At 40.1% G+C, this 5228-nt stretch overlaps 1 non-coding gene and 2 pseudogenes across 1 annotated transcript; all 3 read right to left on the bottom strand.

The window, feature by feature from the left end:
- Positions 1 to 1353: 1353 nt before the first annotated feature.
- LOC144515145 (5S ribosomal RNA) lies at positions 1354 to 1475 on the bottom strand (annotated as a pseudogene).
- Positions 1476 to 2344: 869 nt separating this feature from the next.
- On the bottom strand, positions 2345 to 2463 carry LOC144515143 (5S ribosomal RNA). Its single transcript, XR_013501726.1, has one exon. It is a non-coding gene; the product is annotated as a 5S ribosomal RNA (ribosomal RNA).
- An 873-nt stretch (positions 2464 to 3336) lies between these two features.
- LOC144515144 (5S ribosomal RNA) lies at positions 3337 to 3455 on the bottom strand (annotated as a pseudogene).
- Between the last annotated feature and the right edge of the window lie 1773 nt (positions 3456 to 5228).

The following is a 5228-nucleotide window of genomic DNA, read 5'->3' as shown; positions in this document are numbered from 1 at the left end:
GCACAATCTTGAAGAACAAGAACAAAATTCATGGTCAAAGTACTTGAACTCCTACTTGAATTGTTGTTGAACACTGTGAGGTTGTTTATTTTTAGTTTCTGTTAGATGTTTGCTTCCAAAAAAAAGTTGCATCCTCCGTACAGTTTCCATGCCAGCTCTGTCTCCAGCAAAGGAGGAGTAAGCGCCCTCTGGCGATAATTGAAATGAAAGCTTTGCAAACCACTGTCTATCTGTTTCTAGGCTCACTAGATGGCAATCTCTGTTCAAAGAAAGAGGGTGGCATCTAGTGAGCGCAGAAAAATGAAGACAGTGTTTTAGCTGCTTCATTGACCATTACTAGCGCCCTCTGCTGACGGAAAGAAAAAACACAGCACGGGTATTCCCAGAGGCGGGTCTCCCATCCAAGTACTGACCCGGCCCGGCCTGCTTAGCTTCCGAGATCGGATCGAGGGCGTGTTCAGGAGTGGTATGGCCGTATGCGAGTGCACCAAGTGAAAACAAGCTATTTAAAGGCGATGAACCCCAGAGGTTCTCAAAACTGTTGAAGACGCAGTTTGGGGTTGAGATACTCAACTACATGTAATCACACTAGTAGTGCACCTATACATTTTGCAGTAGCTCTCTGGTAGTTCAACTACATTCATCTTCGAACCAACAAGTTGAATTGCTTTTTTTGCTCTCTTTTTTCGGTACTGTAATTAACACTGCTGTATTTTTAAGCATTCTTTCATTTGTTTTGTTCCATATTTATTCATTCATTTAGCCTGTTGCTATATGTATTCTTACATGTATGTATTTCCATGTTTATTTTTTCATTACTGTAATTATTTCTCAATTCTTTTGAACTTTACCTTTACTCAGACTTGAGTGACTTGTAGATCTTCCGTAAATTTGCATGATCCAAAATGTAGATATCTTTGATTTCAAAACTATCAGATCGGCACAATCTTGAAGAACAAGAACAAAGAATTCATGGTCAAAGTGCATGAACTCCTACTTGAATTGTTGAACACTGTGAGGTTGTTTATTTTTAGTTTTAATTAAAGATGTTGCTTCCAAAAAAAAAGTTGCATCCTCCGTACAGTTTCCTTGTCAGCTCTGTCTCCAGCAAAGGAGGAGTAGCGCCCTCTGGCGATGGTGAAATGAAGCTTTGCAAACCACTGTCTTTATTTTCTAAGCTCACTAGATGGCAATCTCTGTTCAAAGAAAAGGGTTAAAGGAATGGCAATTCAGTGTGTTTTCAACCCTTTGTTGAACAGAAAGTGGCATCTAGTGAGCTCAGAAAAAATGAAGACAGTGTTTTGCTTTGCTTCATTTGACCATTACTAGCGCCCTCTGCTGACGGAAAAGAAAAACTTACAGCACCGGGTATTCCCAGGCGGTCTCCCATCCAAAGTACTGACCCGGCCCGACCCATGCTTAGCTTCCGAGATCGGACGAGATCGGGCGTGTTCAGGAGTGGTATGGCCGTAGCGAGTGTACCAAGTGAAAACAAGCTATTTAAAGGCGATGAACCCCAGAGGTTCTCAAAACTGTTGAAGACGCAGTTTGGGGTTGAGGAGTACTCAACTACATGTAATCACACTAGTAGTGCACCTATACATTTTGCAGTAGCTCTCTGGTAGTTCAACTACATTCATCTTCGAACCAACAAGTTGAATTGCTTTTTTGCTCTCTTTTTTCGGTACTGTAATTAACACTGCTGTATTTTTAAGCATTCTTTCATTTGTTTTGTTCCATATTTATTCATTCATTTAGCCTGTTGCTATATGTATTCTTACATGTATGTATTTCCATGTTTATTTTTTCATTACTGTAATTATTTCTCAATTCTTTTGAACTTTACCTTTACTCAGACTTGAGTGACTTGTCGTCTTCCGTAAATTTGCATGATCCAAAATGTAGATATCTTTGATTTCAAAACTATCCAGATCGGCACAATCTTGAAGAACAAGAACAAAGAATTCATGGTCAAAGTGCATGAACTCCTACTTGAATTGTTGAACACTGTGAGGTTGTTTATTTTAGTTTTAATTAAAGATGTTGCTTCCAAAAAAAAAGTTGCATCCTCCGTACAGTTTCCTTGTCAGCTCTGTCTCCAGCAAAGGAGGAGTAGCGCCCTCTGGCGATGGTGAAATGAAGCTTTGCAAACCACTGTCTTTATTTTCTAAGCTCACTAGATGGCAATCTCTGTTCAAAGAAAAGGGTTAAAGGAATGGCAATTCAGTGTGTTTTCAACCCTTTGTTGAACAGAAAGTGGCATCTAGTGAGCTCAGAAAAATGAAGACAGTGTTTTGCTGCTTCATTGACCATTACTAGCGCCCTCTGCTGACGGAAAAGAAAAAGCTTACAGCACCGGGTATTCCCAGGCGGTCTCCCATCCAAGTACTGACCCGGCCCGACCCTGCTTAGCTTCCGAGATCGGACGAGATCGGGCGTGTTCAGGAGTGGTATGGCCGTAGCGAGTGTACCAAGTGAAAACAAGCTATTTAAAGGCGATGAACCCCAGAGGTTCTCAAAACTGTTGAAGGCGCAGTTTGGGGTTGAGGAGTACTCAACTACATGTAATCACACTAGTAGTGCACCTATACATTTTGCAGTAGCTCTCTGGTAGTTCAACTACATTCATCTTCGAACCAACAAGTTGAATTGCTTTTTTTGCTCTCTTTTTTTCGGTACTGTAATTAACACTGCTGTATTTTTAAGCATTCTTTCATTTGTTTTTGTTCCATATTTATTCATTCATTTAGCCTGTTGCTATATGTATTCTTACATGTATGTATTTCCATGTTTATTTTTTCATTACTGTAATTATTTCTCAATTCTTTTGAACTTTACCTTTACTCAGACTTGAGTGACTTGTCGTCTTCCGTAAATTTGCATGATCCAAAATGTAGATATCTTTGATTTCAAAACTATCCAGATCGGCACAATCTTGAAGAACAAGAACAAGAATTCATGGTCAAAGTGCATGAACTCCTACTTGAATTGTTGAACACTGTGAGGTTGTTTATTTTAGTTTTAATTAAAGATGTTGCTTCCAAAAAAAAGTTGCATCCTCCGTACAGTTTCCTTGTCAGCTCTGTCTCCAGCAAAGGAGGAGTAGCGCCCTCTGGCGATGGTGAAATGAAGCTTGCAAACCACTGTCTTTATTTTTCTAAGCTCACTAGATGGCAATCTCTGTTCAAAGAAAAGGGTTAAGGAATGGCAATTCAGTGTGTTTTCAACCCTTTGTTGAACAGAAAGTGGCATCTAGTGAGCTCAGAAAATGAAGACAGTGTTTTGCTTTGCTTCATTTGACCATTACTAGCGCCCTCTGCTGACGGAAAAGAAAAAAGCTTACAGCACCGGGTATTCCCAGGCGGTCTCCCATCAAGTACTGACCCGGCCCGACCCTGCTCAGCTTCCGAGATCGGACGAGATCGGGCGTGTTCAGGAGTGGTATGGCCGTAAGCGAGTGTACCAAGTGAAAACAAGCTATTTAAAAGGCGATGAACCCCAGAGGTTCTCAAAACTGTTGAAGGCGCCAGTTTGGGGTTGAGAGTACTCAACTACATGTAATCACACTAGTAGTGCACCTATACATTTTGCAGTAGCTCTCTGGTAGTTCAACTACATTCATCTTCGAACCAACAAGTTGAATTGCTTTTTTTGCTCTCTTTTTTCGGTACTGTAATTAACACTGCTGTATTTTTAAGCATTCTTTCATTTGTTTTGTTCCATATTTATTCATTCATTTAGCCTGTTGCTATATGTATTCTTACATGTATGTATTTCCATGTTTATTTTTTTCATTACTGTAATTATTTCTCAATTCTTTTGAACTTTACCTTTACTCAGACTTGAGTGACTTGTCGATCTTCCGTAAATTTGCATGATCAAAATGTAGATATCTTTGATTTCAAAACTATCAGATCGGCACAATCTTGAAGAACAAGAACAAGAATTCATGGTCAAAGTGCATGAACTCCTACTTGAATTGTTGAACACTGTGAGGTTGTTTATTTTAGTTTTAATTAAAGATGTTGCTTCAGTTGCATCCTCCGTACAGTTTCCTTGTCAGCTCTGTCTCCAGCAAAGGAGGAGTAAGCGCCCTCTGGCGATGAGTGAAATGAAGCTTTGCAAACCACTGTCTTTATTTTCTAAGCTCACTAGATGGCAATCTCTGTTCAAAGAAAAGGGTTAAAGGAATGGCAATTCAGTGTGTTTTTCAACCCTTTGTTGAGACAGAAAGTGGCATCTAGTGAGCTCGAGACTCGAAGACGGTGTTTGACTGACTTCACGACTGACCGTACCAGCGCCTCTGCTTCGACGGAAGAAAAAGCTTACAGCACCGGGTATTTCAGGCGGTCTCCCGTCCAAGAACGACTGGCCCGGCCCGACCTGCTTAGCTTCCGAGATCCGGACGAGATCGGGCGTGTTCAGAGGAATGGCCATGGCCCGTAAAGCGTAGTGTACCAAGTGAAAAAGCAAGCTGTTTAAAGGCGATGAACCCCAGAGGTTCTCAAAACTGGTGAGAGCACAGCAGTTTTGTTGAGGAGTGCTCAACTACATGTAATCACACTAGTAGTGCACCTATGCATTTTGCAGTAGCTCTCTGGTAGTTCAACTACATTCATCTTCGAACCAACAAGTTGAATTGCTTTTTTGCTCTCTTTTCGGTACTGTAATTAACACTGCTGTATTTTTAAGCATTCTTTCATTTGTTTTGTTCCATATTTATTCATTCATTTAGCCTGTTGCTATATGTATTCTTACATGTATGTATTTCCATGTTTATTTTTCATTACTGTAATTATTTCTCAATTCTTTTGAACTTTACCTTTACTCAGACTTGAGTGACTTGTCAGATCTTCCGTAAATTTGCATGATCCAGCTGATAGATATCTTTGATTTCAAAACTATCCAGATCGGCACAATCTTGAAGAACAAGAACAAAGAATTCATGGTCAAGTGTGAACTCTAGCTTGAATTATTTGAGAACACTGTGAGGTTGTTTATTTTAGTTTTAATTAAAGATGTTGCTTCCAAAAAAAAAAAAAAGTTGCATCCTCCGTAAAAAGTTTCCTTGTCATGTCTCCAGCAAGGAGGATGCGCCCTCAGCGATGGTGGCAAACTTTGCAAACCACTGTCTTTATTTTCGCTCACTAGATGGCAATCTCTGTTCAAAAAGAAAGGGTTAAGGAATGGCAATTCAGTGTGTTTTCAACCCTTTTGTTGAACAGAAA

Source organism: Sander vitreus, unplaced genomic scaffold (assembly GCF_031162955.1).
Source record: "Sander vitreus isolate 19-12246 unplaced genomic scaffold, sanVit1 ctg976_0, whole genome shotgun sequence".
Lineage (NCBI taxonomy): Eukaryota > Metazoa > Chordata > Actinopteri > Perciformes > Percidae > Sander > Sander vitreus.
This window is presented reverse-complemented; position numbering and strand designations above follow the sequence as displayed.